The sequence below is a fragment of the Ailuropoda melanoleuca genome, chromosome 16, assembly GCF_002007445.2.
Source record: "Ailuropoda melanoleuca isolate Jingjing chromosome 16, ASM200744v2, whole genome shotgun sequence".
In the NCBI taxonomy this organism is placed as follows: Eukaryota; Metazoa; Chordata; class Mammalia; order Carnivora; family Ursidae; genus Ailuropoda; species Ailuropoda melanoleuca.
This window is the reverse complement of record NC_048233.1, coordinates 55,388,165-55,404,683: the sequence shown is the minus strand read 5'-3', so window position 1 is coordinate 55,404,683 and position 16,519 is coordinate 55,388,165.

Below are 16,519 nucleotides of genomic sequence, written 5' to 3'. Positions count from 1 at the left end.
TTTATTAGGAAGACGATAGAAAATATATAGTGAAAAAAATAAATCTCTCATATAAATAAAAGACAGGGTAAAGTTACAGACAGGAAAGAGAACTGAGAAAAGCAAGGAAGCTAGAAATAGGAAGGCATGTTCTCGAAATCTCAATGAGGTTTCCAATGCTAGAATGTATTAGCGTCCTGTTGCTGCTGTAACAAATTTAATACCTCAAAACAACACCAATTTACTATCTCATAGTGCTGTAGGTCAGAGTCTGGATGTAGCATGGTTCGACAGGGCCCACTGCTTAGAATTCCAGCATAGAATCCTGAAATCAAGGTGTCAGTTACATGGCTTCATGGAGACTGTGGCAATAAACCCGCAACCGAACTCAGCCAGGGTGTTGATCAAATTCAGTTTCGCTTTTATAGGACTAAGGCCCCTGTTTCCTTGCTGATCATCGGCCAGGGGACCAGCCTTAGCTTCTAGAGGTTGTTCACATTCTTTCTCATGCTTTTTACTTGTCCTTTTCCCTCCCTACCTCACCCTATAATAATAGTGGGTCAAGCCTCTCTTACACTTTGAATTTATTCAACTTTTCCTTTTTCCATACCTCTCTTCCTCCACCCAAAGAAAGTTCTGTGTTATTAAAAGCTCGTGTGATTAGATAGGGCCTATCTGGATAATCTACCATGCGCTCCATTTTTTAAGGTCCTTAGACTTAAATATATTTCTAAAGTCTCCTTCTTCAGGTAGCATAACATATTTACAGGTTGTAGGGATTAAGGCATGGGCAACTTTGGAGGACTAATTTACCTATTACATGGAGAATCTGGTGAAAAGAATGGTAGTGGGTGCTTGGGGGAGACATATAGATGGACTAGATCAAAAGTTGATGAGAGACCATGGAGGAATTTTTAATAAGAAAGTAATAGAGTCAGGCTTTCTTCTTAGAAAACAAAGCACAGTACTTGCAGGCGAAAATAAGAGAAGATAGTGCAAGGGCAGAGAGTTCAGTTAGAAGAGTATTATAAACATTTAAGAAAAAAGAAAACACTTTACAAATCCTGAAGTAGCTTTTCTGGCTAATTCTGGTTCAGGTCTCTCATCAAGTTGCAGTTGAAATGCTGAAGAGGGCCATGCCATTAAAAAGACTTATCTGCTCCTGAAAGATCAGCTTGCAAGATGACTTCTTCATATAGTTGTCCCTCAACAAACAGGCCTCTCCATCAGGTGGATGACCACTGGGCAGTTGGCTGCCATCTTCCTGTCTGATTACAATCCACTTCATGAAACTGCTGAGTTTAAAGTTGCTTAAACTTTCAACTTTAAACTGGAACATGGTAAATACTCTGAATATGTCATTTATTATTTCCATTTTTTTTTCTCTCTGTAATACTGTTTGAGCAAATACTAAAGAAGCCCAACAGAAGGAACAATGATTCAGCTGGTTGAGATAAATGAAGAAACCATAAGTAATTGACATTTAAGTTAGTGCTTGAATTTAAAAAATGAAGAAGGAAAATCCCATCTAATGGTTATAAGATAGACAAAAACATTCATTTTCCAAAGAATGAGTGTATGTAGAAAGGATTTTTTTCCCAATTCTAGACATTCGCAGGATGCCCTGTGAGAGCAGAAAGAAAGGGTGAAAACAAAAATCCATAAGATAAATTGAGATTAGATTTTGAAGGGTCACACCAAGCCAACCTCAAAAAACACATAGTGGTCTGTCCTGTTGAATAAGTAAATGTAACAGAATCACAGAGCATGCACTTGTATGTAGGAGGAGGCTGACGGCTGTAGGGAACAGACCGGGCAAAGTCTAGGCTTAGGTGTCATTCTACATAAGAAGAAACCATCAAGGACTTATTGGAAGTATTTATACAATAGGGAGTTTATCTTATCAATAAAACTTTTTATTTTTTTATTTTTTTTGAAAGATTTTATTTATTTATTCAACAGAGATAGAGACAGCCAGCGAGAGAGGGAACACAAGCAGGGGGAGTGGGAGAGGAAGAAGCAGGCTCATAGCAGAAGAGCCTGATGTGGGGCTCGATCCCATAACGCCGGGATCACGCCCTGAGCTGAAGGCAGACACTTAACCGCTGTGCCACCCAGGCGCCCCTCAATAAAACTTTTTAAAACACACTGAAAAATTTCTTTTGAGTTGCTCTAGAATTAATATACCTGTGTATTTATTGTGTCACTGATTTACTCCATTAGCAAAGATAAAATTATCTAATATCCCGAGGATATTTACTTAAAAGAAGAGCTTAAAATACTAAATAACCTTTATGGTCTGTTTGGTAATGTGATTCTATAATGTCCAAGGTAACAAAAGATATTTGTTTGAAGTATCTCTGAACACCTATCTAATTAGAAACACCAGGCTGAGCCTGTCTATACGGCTCAAAGCTCTGAAAAGTCATCAAACCCTCTGCAAACCTCACCGGCTCATACTTTGTAATAGAGTAAATGTCCCGTTACTCCTATAAACATTTGATTTTCAGTTAGGTACTTTCAAACATGTTTCAAATACACATCCTTTAGGTAAGTGTGATATTATCTGTCACCAGAAAAGTTATGAATGTAATTATTCATCCAATTCATTATAAATCGTTGTTCATGATCTGACCCGTACTCTTCTTGAGCTTCCTATGTCCATAAAACAGAATATGTGTTTCACTTACGGTATCGCTAAGGTATAAGCAGTGTGTCCATATGCCTGTCCTGCCCTCTATGGGAGAATTCTCTCTGAGCACTCTGCTCTCTACAGTATGAATGAATGTGACTGTTTGAAATTTACATTTCCCAGGAACATTTGCTTTTCAAAATGAAGCAAAAGCTTTAGTCACTGATTCTCAGAAAGGCAAACATACAACTCTCTTGGGATGTCTCAGAATATCTACAGTAGGAAGCAGGAAGCCTTTCTCTCTTACTCAGTAATCTGCCACTGCAACAGGGTCCAACTCAGCCACTGTCTTAAACAAAAGATGTGATATAGATTGGCTGCTTTCAGACTGCAGGCGGTGAGCAGAGGAGGTGGAAGGGCTGCAAGTGTGGAGTGGGTACAGAACGCCTACGTAATAAGGTAACCAGCAGGCACATGACGGCAGGGGTTAGAGTGGAGCTCTTGTAAAATGATTCCATTCCATAAAAGATCTTGGCTGGCAAAATCATCTGGATCTATGAACATGTTTTCCATACCACTTTCTTAACCTTACTCATTCAGTTTACCTCCCAGACCTAAATTCGGATTGCAATTCTTTAACCCAATTTGCATATGCATCATGGCTTAAATTTGGCATCTTCTCTATGGACCTGGTTCTTGAAAGTCTATTTAAGGTCCACTTTTCACAAACCAACTCTTCCCTTGGAATCCCATATTCTGCGATATGAAGGTCCCATGCTGTTGTTAACAGTTTCAGCTCCATCTGGCTGACAGCACATTGTCATTTTTTGCCTTTACCTGCTTGTAAGGTGGGTTATGGCCTCAACTCTCTTGTCTACTTGATTATTTTGTGCAGCGCAGCAAAGCCCATTCATGGTTTTTCTCCTAAATGGGAGCAAGTATGCATTTGATCAGCCTCCATCCATCATTCTGTTGTCATTCTGAAAACCACCTTGAGCTCTGAGCCGTAGCTTGCAGACTGGCAACTATCTTGAGACAAGAGTGTCGTCGGTGAGGTCAGTGAGAGTGATTGACAAGAAGGCAAGCTCTTGCATATATCTCTTCTTTAATCACAACAGAAGGACCGTTTTAGAATTTGTCACAAAATAATTTGAGGAAAGGAGCTCGTTATCTAGTCTTGAGGTGCGCAGTGTTAAAGAAAAATCAATAACAAGATACACAGTTAAATAAAGTTAATTACACAACAACAACCCATCTTTATTCCATGAGAACTCTGTGATCATAAATCAGACGGTGCTTTAACTTGCCCTTGTAAGCAGCGATAACATTTTTAAACTGATGATATGATTATGTAATATGTACAGCATATCAGTTAGAATGTTTTCGGTTATAAATAACCTGAAAACAAATGCAAGTTGTCTTGAACAATAAAAGGAATCTGCTGGCTCGTGTAACCAGCAATTACAGAGGTAAGGTGGGCTTCGTTGTCATTTTAATCCACCTATGTCATTAGAGGCCCAGTTTCTGTCTTTCTCTCAATTCCATCTTATGACTGCAATCTAATTCTAGGGCTTGCCCTGCATTTAGTTTCACGGCAATTGCCCTCAGCTTTGCTGCCAAATCTGCAGAGGGCAAGTTTCTTTTCTCCAACCCAGGAACAGAAATTGCAGTTTTCATCCATTCAGGTGCCTGAGGATGAAGCAGTCCTTATGTCATGGAATATGATGCACTGATTGACAGAGATGGAGGTTATATTTGCTGATTATGTAGGCCAACAGAGGCCCAAGTGCTGGTAGGTGGGCATGGGGTCCGTCCCACCCTCTGTCCCATTCCCTACATGATTAGAAGAGGACGTGTAGGCCATCAGCTCTTCCCCATAATAGTACACATAGCTGACACCACTAAAAACATTTGTTGGGAGAAACGAATTAATTGAAGTGAAGGTTATTAACATAACTGAATTTTACTCTCTTTCTCTGCTTAGTGAAAGATGAGTGGACTTTTTTTTTTTAAGAATTCTAGTTCAATGCCTTGAAGTCTCTCTCTTTTTTTTTTTTTTTAAGACTTTATTTATTTATTTGACAGAGAGGGAGACAGCCAGCGAGAGAGGGAACACAAGCAGGGGGAGTGGGAGAGGAAGAAGCAGGCTCCCAGGGGAGCAGGGACCCCGATGAGGGGCTTGATCCCAGGACCCTGGGATCACGCCCTGAGCCGAAGGCAGACGCTTAACCACTGAGCCACCCAGGCGCCCCGATGATTGGACAATTTTGATACTCCTTAATATTTCTATTGCAAATAGAAAACATGAGGTTGAGTTCCAGGGCCGACTCTCAGTAACATCATGGGCATGGTAACTCATTCCTCAACTTTTTCATCCTCTCTAAAATAGGAATATCGCCTTACTTTAAAAGTTGCTGTGACATTTAAAGGGGATGATAAATCCAAAGTGCTTCAGCAACTGAAAAGAGTTGTTTTTTTGTTTTTGTTATAAAGATTTTATTTATCTATTTGAGAGAGAATGAGAGAGAAGGAGCAGAGGGAGAGGGAGAAGCAGACTCCCCTGAGCAGGGAGCCTGATGTGGGGCTCGATCCCAGGACCCTGGGATCATGACCTGAGCCGAAGGCAGATGCTTAACCAACTGAGCCACCCAGGCGCCACTGAAGAGAACTGTTTTTAAATAGGTTTTTAGGGGCACCTGGGTGGATCTGTCGGTTAAGCATTCGACTCGATTTCAGCTCAGGTCGTGATCTCAGGGTCGTGAGACTGAGCCCCATGTCGGTCTCCATGTCCAGCACAGAGTCGGCTTGAGATTCTCCCTCCCCTTATTCCTCTACTCCTCCTTTCTCTCATGCTTTCTCTCTTCAAAATGAATAAATAAATAAAATCTTTAAAAAAAACACACACACTTTTAAAAAAGTATCAGAAACCATTTTGTAAAATCATATGAAAAATGTTGCATCTTCAGATTTGGTAAAATCAAAGCACTCAATATAAAATAATCTCATTTTTAATGGCAGATTTTAAAACCTGAACACTTGGAAACTAAAGCTATAAAATAGAACACGATAACAATAAAATAGATCATAATGTCTGTAATTTGTTTCAAAAGGAAAATTTTCTTCCTTGGTGTTGCCTGCATCTCAATTTCAAGAAAATATATCTTGTTGGGAAGAATTGCCCTTTTTTATTTGATTAAACATAGATAATTCTAGAGAAGGAGTTAAGATCATATGGATCGTTACTTTAGAAAAAATATATATTATTCTTCAATATTGGTCCAATTATTTTGGATCTTACGCTTCTTCAAGTGTCTACTTAGTTCTCTTAGCTCGGTTAGCTGACTTTTAAAAATTTCTCCATTTGTCATTTATAGATTTAAAAAAAAAAAACCAAAAACCCAAAGAGAAGAGGAAAGGATCCTGCAGTAAAACAGTTGTCTCAGAGCATAGAAAAATAACCCAATCACTACTGGCAATTTGAACAATTTTTTACTATTTTAAATAAATTTTTAGCTCAGAGTTTATACCAAATATGGGGGAGTAGGGAAGAGACTGACTTCTACAAATGCACTGGCCATTTGTAAACAATTATAAATGCACGTTGCTTTGAAGTAAATACATAAGTTAACGTTAGCAAATAACTACTCCTTTGGCAACCCCTTTTACAAATGTTATCTGCTTAAAAAAAATTATGGCGTATGAACCATGTTATCTGATAACAAACATCAACTTTCCAGGATCAGTAAATTTTTACATTGATTAAAGCATGATTAAAAGCATGTTTACTTTCATTTTTCACAATTACACTACTAACTTCAGGATTACAGCAACTCTCATTGTGCATGTCTTTGGGAGTAAACTTAGTGGAAGCAGGAAGTTCTAAAAAGAAAAGGGCTTCCAAAAGAAAAGAAGAGGAATTTTTACCTATTGCCTAAAATATCTTAGATTGATCGGGGCACAAACACTTGCACTAAGAAGGTAAATGTTCTGTGACTCACAATTTGGGGTGCTAATACACCCTTCATCAAAGGTAAAAGTGCTGTACACTTTGAATTACACATTCGAAACTTTAAGTCACAAACTAAGATTTCCATCCACAAATTCACAAATCTGTAAAACAGCAAGCTGAAATGAAATGAGCATAACTACTTTTTTTAGATTTCTTCTCTTAGGCAGGCTTGTTAAGTGTGCAGTCTCTGAATCACAAAGAAACGATTTGGATCCTAGCACACCACGCCTTGCTGGCTACGAGAAATTGGATAATTCAAAGGAAGATAGTAGGATGTACCTCATCAGGTTGTCATTAGTTGAATTAGATCTGGACAGATACACATATAAGCAAAAATAGGTAGAGATATCGATTTAGATAGCTCTGGTAAACAGCAGAAGCATCAAATAAATAGGTAGTAATTGTAGGTTTAATTTGTCTGATAAGCAAATATAACTATTAGAAAAAAACTTCCTAATATGTAGGAAATAAGGAGAATGACTTTCACGATAGTCTAATCACAAGTTAATTTCCTTGACATATGAAAAAATCAATTCACTTTTACACTATTGAGCTCTAATTAGGCACAGGTGAAGCTATAAAGATTTGAAAAGTGTTAAGAAAATCCCCATTGTCTCAAGGAGCTCAGACTCTGATCTGGAAGATACACTTTCATATAAATACTCAAATACTGTGTTGTGATAGAGGCAGGGAAGGGGATGCGAGAGATCAATTTGGACGGTGATTTGTTATAATAACTTTAACAACACAAAGCCGTTAACTGATAGATTTCAGTCATTAAACCACTCCTTCAATAGATACTATGTTGTTTTTTTGTTTGTTTCTTTGTTTTGTGTTTCATTTGTAAGGTATCAATATGGGAAGGCCAGGAAGGACTTTCTGGATAGTTACATAAGCTTCAGTGCATCTGATTCTTTGAGGAAGTTTAGTTCTGGCACATTTGATTGCATTTGCTGTTTAAGAAGGGAAAAAAAGGAAATGTTTTAACATATTTTATTTGAAATATTTTTATTTTTACAGTTTCTAATACAAGATTAATTCCAAATTTCCAGTCCACTTTAAAAGTGGCCATTAGGAAGATAAAGAAATTTTGAAATGTTATTTTAGGAACCCATCTAAGCAAATGACTGGAGAGCTTTTCTTTTAAACACAGGTGATAGACTCGCACTCTAGCAGAGCCATCTTTGATGGATCGATCTCCTCGTCATTAATATTACTACAAATTATTAAAACTAAATTGTGTTTTGAAGATATTTCATGTTGAAGTTAAGTACTCAGCCCAAGGGAATGAAAACCTGATGTTGGAAGTTTATAGAAGCTAAAACGCTCTTCCTCCCCCGCCGCAAAGTTCTAAGCTGCTTTTCAGAAGCGAGACATGATTTTACATCTCTTCAAAATGTTAGCAACAGAGGCACCATTTTGAAACAATGTCCACTATTTTGACCCCTAGACAGCAGATCTAAAGGGTCTCTTTGGGGACTTTCTCAAGTTTCATAAGTCAAAATACCAAGCGGCATTCATATGCCAACATCAAGCAGGAAAAAAATCTTCCTTTTATTGTGAGTTCCATCGGGAGGCTTATCCTCTAGGGCAAGACCAGCCGCCCCCCACCCCCAAAAAAAGAGAGTTGCATCAACTGTGATTTAACTTGACATATGAATAACTGCACTTCATAAGACTAATTCTGGGGGATGATGATATGTTTGTGGAAATTTAATAAGTTGATTAATATTTAATGTTATACGGGCTTTTATTTTATTTTGATGCCGAAATTATTTTTCCAAGAGTGTGTGAATCCAGTGAGATATAAAAAGTAAACAATGTCATTCCTTTAGAAGTTAAATAGGCTTGATCTGTAGTTGGTGAATTAATAATACAGTGATGCCAGAGTATATTAACAAACGCTTTTCCAGTTAAAGGGGAGACAAAAGTGACATTAATGCTGGGGAAATTCACATACCTGGTTTGATTTTAAAGGCTAGGTGTCAAAATAGGAGGCAGCTAAACAGAGCCTTTATAGGAATATTTATATGACTTAAATTGTTTTGCCATGAGCAATTACAAGTACTGTTTGTATCTCCAATTTAAGGGACAGTTACCCAAGGGAATAATACAAGAATTGATTAATTCACCCCATCTTTAGCAAATCTCAAGTAAATTGATTTGGCGTATATAGTAGGGAAGTCTTAATGCAAATGTGGCCTCCTCTATTTTCCCATGGCATCCCTAATTAGACATATAGAGATTTAAAGCTCTTCATACAATGCCTGCTGTATTATAAGTACTTAACATATATTAAGAAATATTAATATCGGGGCACCTGGGTGGCTCAGTTGGTTAAGCGGCTGCCTTCGGCTCAGGTCATGATCCCAGTGTCCCTTATCTGCGGAGAGCCTGCTTCTCCCTCTCCCTCTCCTTCTGTCTGCCATTCCCCCTGCTTGTGCTTTCTCTCTCTCTCTGTGTCAAATAAATAAATAAATAAATAAATAAATAAATAAATAAATAAATAAAATCAATCTTTAAAAAAAGAAACATTAATATTGGTTCTCAGTTAAGGGTAGGGAGTATATAACCATGTGTTGAACTGCCAATAAGAAATTTTAGGTTTTATTTATTTATTTTTTTTATTTTTTAAAGATTTTATTTATTTGACAGAGAGAGATACAGCGAGAGAGGGAGCACAAGCGGGCAGAGTGGGAGAGGGAGAAGCGGGCTTCCCACTGAGCAGGGAACCTGATGCGGGGCTCAATCCCAGGACCCTGGGATCATTACCTGAGCCGAAGGCAGACACTTAACAACGACTGAGCCACCCAGGCGCCCCAGAAATTTTAGGTTTTAATTCCAGTTCTTATGTTAGGAATATAATTTGGGTAAATTGGCTTGTCCCTAATAGCTTCAAATTTTCATTTTGTGAAATCGCTTTGAAAGACATCCTACTCACTGGAGTTTTCTCTTGAGTGAGATAAACATTGCCTCTAGTATATAGTGTAGGGCCTCACTCATTCTAGTTAATAAACACCAATTTGGTCCCCTTTTTCCCTTATGAGTTTTGGCGTATCAGTCCAGTTCTGATGCAAGCAGTGTGACCTTGAGAAGTCACTAAACTCTGTCTCAGTTTCTGAGCTCTGTCTCCGATAGCAATCAAGAAACTGCCATCTTTTCCTGACAAGACTGCCTTTTAGATGAAATGAAGCACTGCGAGTAATAATGCTTGGTGAAGTTAAAAGCCCTTTTTCGATGCAAGGGCTTATTATAGCAGATGGAAATCGTTCCCGTTTCATTTTGTCACTAAGGACCTTTTAAAAAGCTAACAATAACTCAGTTAGCAATGGGAAACCATAAACTAACAAATGCATTCCAGGTTCCTATAACTTGATACTATTATCCCGGTGCTACCGAAGATTAATAATAGATTCTAAGTCATTATGTAAATTATTAATGCTATGTAAGTAGATGGTTACCGTGATTGAACCTATTTGGTAAGGAATAAAAATGTCTAGAAGTAAGTTTGATCATAGCTAAAGCCTGCAGATGCTACTTCTGCTGGGTTCTGAGAAAGCGTTCTCCTAAAGCGAAGTGTGCTGGAGGACTTTCAGGGGTAGCTGAGCTCTTCATTTACTTCACAGTGCCAGTCACATGATAAGCTATTAATATCTTTCTGTTCATCATATATATATATCTTTCATCATATATATAGATCTATATATGTGTAATACTAGGAAGACCTATTCTTCAAAATAATACTAAAAAAAACCCACAAAAACTAAAACACTCTTTAAAAAAAAAAAGCCTACCTGCTATAAAAGAGAAGATTCTAGAAACTAGTTATTTAATTAGGACCATGGGGCCACATAAGACTTTTAGCAGCAGCAGGATTTCATTATGATTACTTATATTTTTAAGGCTTATAAGGAAGAAACAAGAATGTACTTAAGGTAAAATGTTCAAGGCTACATGCCATGATAAACTGCTATTGAGTAAATCTCTGTCTCATTTGAAGAATTCTCTGCAAGGTGAATAAAAAAGAACATTGGTTGAAAACAATAAATGATTTACTACACAAGAGAAGAGACTCTAGGAGAAAAGTGATACCTAGCACTAAAATTTTTTGTCCAGACTTGGTGAATCATGGCAGAAAAGAAAGCTGTCTTATCTTTTTTGGGATGATTTAAATTTATGACACATTCCTCAGGTGGGTATTCTTGCCACGGATTCACTATCCAGGCCTCACATATCATGGGCTATATTTCTATGTATTTGCTAATTTGGTTACATCAACTATAACATATTACCCTTCAGCTTTTCTTTTCTGAAAATTGACCTGTACTTAGAAATTTAAAAGGGGGATGTTGGGTATGAGTGACAATTGGATGGGGAAGGGGGCACATTTGATACATTCACCACACATGCCTGACCAACTGGGAGACCGCAGATTCACGTAGGGGAGGTCTGAGGGACCCCACACTCTGTACCAAACCCTGGCTGTTTGGGTAGTTGCAGATACACATAGGAGAGACTTGAGGGGCTCTGAGAAAAAGCAAAAACTGTGGCAGATTCAAAACCTGCCTGAACTTTGAATATACACCTAGCCCATGTATGGTTGCATTGGTAGAGTGGAATCCTTACTGGGTCGAGGTGTTTTGAGCTCAGTCTCTAGCCAGTTATTGGTTTGCATCAAATTATTCCAACACTGGAGCAATCACTAAAACAAAAATTAAAATAACAAACTCAGAAACAGGACTAATATTAGATAAAATAGATTCTACAACAACATTTTGTTAACAAGATGGAGTAACACTGATTATTGAGAAATTCAAATTCCTACCATCAATAGTTGATGGGATCACTAGGGAGAAATTCAGCTAGGATAGAGAACACTTGAATGAACTCCCAACTCACTTCAGCTAACCGATATCTATGAAACACTCCAGCCAACGAGAGCAGAATACATATTCTTTTCAAGCCCACAAGGAACATTTTCCAGGAGATACCATATGCTAGGCAGTAAAATAAATTTCCATAAATTTAAAAGTATTGAAATCACTCAAAGCATGTTCTCCAATCATAATGGATACATTTGAAATCATAAATAGAATTTTGAGAAGTACCCAAGTATGTGGAAATTAAAGAGCATAATTCTAAACAACACATTTGTCAAAAATAAAAAAGGAAATAGAAAATATTCTTAATTGAATGAAAATTAAGGTACTACATATCAACATTTATGGAATTCAGTATAAAACAATGCTTAGAGAAAAAGTTATAGCTTTAAATTCTAAGGGTAGAAAAGAGAAGGGTCTTAAGCCAATAATTGAAGTTTCTACCTTCAGCATCTAGAAAAAGAAGAGCAAGTTAAACCTAAAGTGGAAGGAAGGAAATAATGAAGACTAGATGGGAATCAATGAAATAGAAAACAGAAAAGTGATAGAAAATAATGAAACCAAGAGAAGAAGGTTTCGTAACTGACAGAAATCAAGAACCATTCATGCTCTAAGGCTGTGCCAGAGGCCTGGTTGGGTTATGGGTGTCTGCAGGGGGAGGTTGCTGACATTGCTTATAGGTCTCCATATTAACATGACACAACAGCTTTGTCCCTGCATGTCCTAGTGCATCCTTTTGTAAATAATCCAACTACAAGTCAACAATGCTCTTTCTCTGCCTTCAGTGTGAAATCCCTAAAGAAGCAGTCTGAATGAAAGTTGACACGCAAGAGCCAATTGTGTGCATCTCTTCCCAATTCCACATTCAGTGATGCTATACATTGTATTGGTAGCTTGCCATCAGCCATTTCATTCTGTATATTTACTTCACAGAAATCATAAAACACTAAAAATCAAGGCATTTTTTTACTCTGAAACTGGTGGTTAAGCATTTCCCAGCACTGCTGTGCAACCAGCTCTGCTCTATTGGTTGCATTGTATCAAGGAGCAGTACTATTTTTTCTTACTGCTTTCCCATGATCCCAATAATGGTCCTAGATGGTTGATGGGGCTCTACTCATTACATTTTTGTTTCACATAGCAGTAAGGAAGAAAAGGAGTAGTTGAAGGAAATTCCTTTTAATTAAAACCAACAGAAATTCCACACAACGCTAATTTCCATTGTCCAAAACCTAGTCAAAGGCTATACCTATACCTGGGACTTGTATCAACACTCACATCTAAAAATCCCAGTTTTATGATTAAGTCAGAATATGGGCAATGGATACTTGGAGGCAATTAGAGGTTTGTGAACCAATGATCATTTAAATTAATCGTCTTTCTGTTTGATGCTCAGCACCAGACCAGGCAGCCATAGTAAAAGAGAATGCTGCCAGCAAGAGAATCACCTACATTACTTCTTACCTCAGATCTTCAGGGGATATGATTAGGTCATTTCCTTCAGAAGAAGGCTGAAAGTAGAAGTCCCACCATGGCTAGCCTTCCCAAGAAGAAGTTGGCAAAAAAATGTAGGAAGTTGGTGGTGAGGTGGGGAGTGACAAAGAATCGATGAGGTAACTGTTGCCCTTACTATGCTCTGCCTGTACTGATGGTGGAGCATAACTGACCATAGATGTAGTTTTTCAGGAAAAACATGATTATTACAACCAGGCTACCACAGACATTCAGTAGTGCGTAAGGTAGAACAATGATTTCCCGAAGAAGTTCACCTCATAATTCCCAGAACTGTCACTCTGTTACATTGCGTAGCAAAGGAAAATTAAGGTTGCAGATTGAATAGCTCTTAAAAAGGGACATCATCTTGGATTATACAACTGGGCATAACATAATTACAAGAGTCTAGGTAAGGATGCAAGAAGGATTCTGGGCTCCCTCTCAGTCCTTGTCCTATTCCTCTCTTCATTTGTCTGCTCCTGTTGATTTCGTACCCTTTATAGAAGTATAGCACTTTTCTGAATTCTATGAGTCATTCTAGCAAATTATCAAACTTGAGGGCATTTGTGGAAACCTCTGAAATTGTAGCCAGTCTACCAGTTGTGCAGGTGGCCTGGGTACCCCACACGTAGCTGGCGTCTTGTAGTGAGACTCCCACAATTTTGTGGGAGACTGAGTCCTTAACTTGAGAGAACTATGCTAACTCTAGATGGCCAGCACCAGAAATGAATTTCAGCACATCCGAGTAGAGTTAGAATAGTACAGTGCTACCAAATAATATATGAACAGGGTAGTGCCATGATGAAGGGGGGGTGTTTTACAAATATCCGTTGAACGTGTTTATAAGCTATGGTCGTTAAAAATGGAAAATGGAAGTCAAGACCAAAAAAAAAGCAAAAACTACTTTAAACATAAATTTGAGATAATTGAGGCCTGTACCCCGTACTTCTTAGATACCCATTTAGATCCTGTAGCATACGTCTTTCTCTAAGGCCATTAGCCACTTGTTTTATACGAGCCACAGTGACAGCTGCTTGCACGCAGAGTAATGCTTCACCTCATGACTATTCTTCGCACTTACTTGTTTGTTGAAGCAACCCCTACGGGCTCCTGGAGCTGATGTTAAATATTCAGGAAACTTGAGAGCCAGTTGTTAAATCATTGGTAGCTTGAAATTGGCTTTGGTGGAAAAATTTCTATAACACAATTAAGACAAATGAAACCAGTGCTATACTTCAGGCATTCTTTGATTTTTCTCTTTCCCTCCCTCCCCTTTCCTCCCTTTCTCTCCCTTCCCCCTTCCCCCTTTCCCCCCTTCCTCCCATCCTCCCTTCCTCCTTTCCTTCCTTCCTTCCTCCCTCCCTCCCTCCCTTCCTTCCTTCCTTCCTTCCTTCCTTCCTTCCTTCCTTCCTTCTTCATTCTCTCTCTTTTTCTTTCTATTTTCTTCCCTCCTTCCTTCTTTTGTTCTTTTATTTGGAAAGCCAGTTTACCAGCCCACCACAGCTCACACCTCTCACCTTAGATTAAATTTAAATTAAATTAAATTAATTAAATTTTTGCTCATTTCCTCCCAGTTGCTGACAAATGAGAACCCATGGATCCAGCTCTGTGGATGAACAACTTGGAAAAACAGGGCAGCCAATGCCCATGGGGGTGAACATTTACCAATGGGAAACAAAATTTAGGGGATGTATTCTCTTATTCAACTGAATAGACTGTCCTGAAATACAATATGCATATCCTGTGTTTAAAGCCATAATTACATCCAAAAAATGGTAATAAATAAAGTATCTTTTAAGCAGAAATGTTTTCCATTGATTGTAATTGACAAATAATGATGCATTCCAGTTCAACCCAAGTTACTACCATATTTTTTAAGATAAAAATATAGCAAGTGAAAAATAATGAATAAAGTTTACATAACCAATAGCAACAAGTGGGAAAGGAACAGAGTTTACATATAGTGCAATGTAATAAAGGTTTACTTTACTTGCCAAGGCAGAAAATAAGGCTTGATAGTGGGTGACTGTCAGGGGAAGATGGGTATGTGGGAGTCATTCTTTGGATAATACATTTCTCCCTCTGCATTGGGAAATTCACCAAATTTCAACCTTATTGGAGCTCATATTCTGCACTCAAATTGCACCTAAATAATTAAGCTATAAAGGAATATTTTTAGAGCACAAGAAAGACTAAACACAGGATATTTCAAAACATGTGGAAATAAGACATGTATAAAGGAATGCCCAGATCTAGGAGTAGCAACCTCTTTATCTTATTCAGTTGGCAAATGCATGTGAAATAAAATATTTTTATCTTATTCAAATAAGGTACACAGTTCAAACTTATTTCCTATTGATATTCACAGACTAGAAACTGCTGTATCTGGTACATTTGTGTGTTTTATAGTCTGAAACTATAATGTCAAAATCTTAATTCTTATAGTATTTGTTTACTAGATTGTGTGTGAAGAAGTTGTTGAATTGGAAAAATAAAACCATCCAAATAGGGGTACACTTTTCAAGAGCTATTATGGGGAACAGTAATTGAACATTTACTGAATAGTCATTATGTAGTAGTGAGTGTGTAGTTTAGTTTATCCGAAGACAATTCCATGAGATTGAGCCATCACTAATGCTTGATCCAAGCTGTATTCAGACTTTCTCGCATTTTCTCTCCTTCCTTCCCTGCCTCAATTTCCTTTCCCTTCATTTCTGCATTCTTGAAATTACACACTCTAATAAAGTATTAGCAGATAACTTTTGCTCCTGGTCAGTTTTCAACACGAAGTTTTGATCTAATATAATTAAGGCATGCTAATGTTTTATTTGAAGTTAGTTGACTAAAGAAAGTATTCTCTAACTGCCAGTGTTATATACAAGTGCTTACGGGTATTGTTTTTAAAAAGAGACAAAAGATAGGAAAAGCTGATTCTCTTACATTATTAAAAATGAATGCAGGGCCCCTGGGTGGCTTAGTTGTTAAGCGTCTGACTTAGGCTCAGGGCGCGATCCCAGAGTCCTGGGATCAAGCCCCAATCAGGCTTATCCGCTGGGAGCCTGCTTCTTCCTCTCCCACTCCCCCTGCTTGTGTTCCCTCTCTCGCTGGCCGTCTCTCTCTCTGTCAATTAAAAAAAAAAATGAATGAGTTATGTGTATATCTGTATCTATATATTTGTGAACATGTTACTGCTGAAACTATGTCTGGATTTTAAGGCTGAGAAAGGAAAAAAAAAAAAAAAAAGCATCCTCTGACTTTTCTTTCGGAGCTGACCTGACACTAAAGCTAGACCATGGTGTTCTTCTGCAGAAGGAAACAATCTCACAGATCAACATCAAAACTGCCATTCTGTGATCATGCTTGTAAAAGACAAATTCACTTTCTCTAGACCACACCGGCCTCAAGCCAGAACACAAACAAACTGACAAACCCTACAGATGTTTTATTCACAAGTCTCTGTTTCCTCTATGACTAGGACGTGCCTGGCAAAATGCCACCTTTGTTCCTGTAACTTTAAAAAACCAG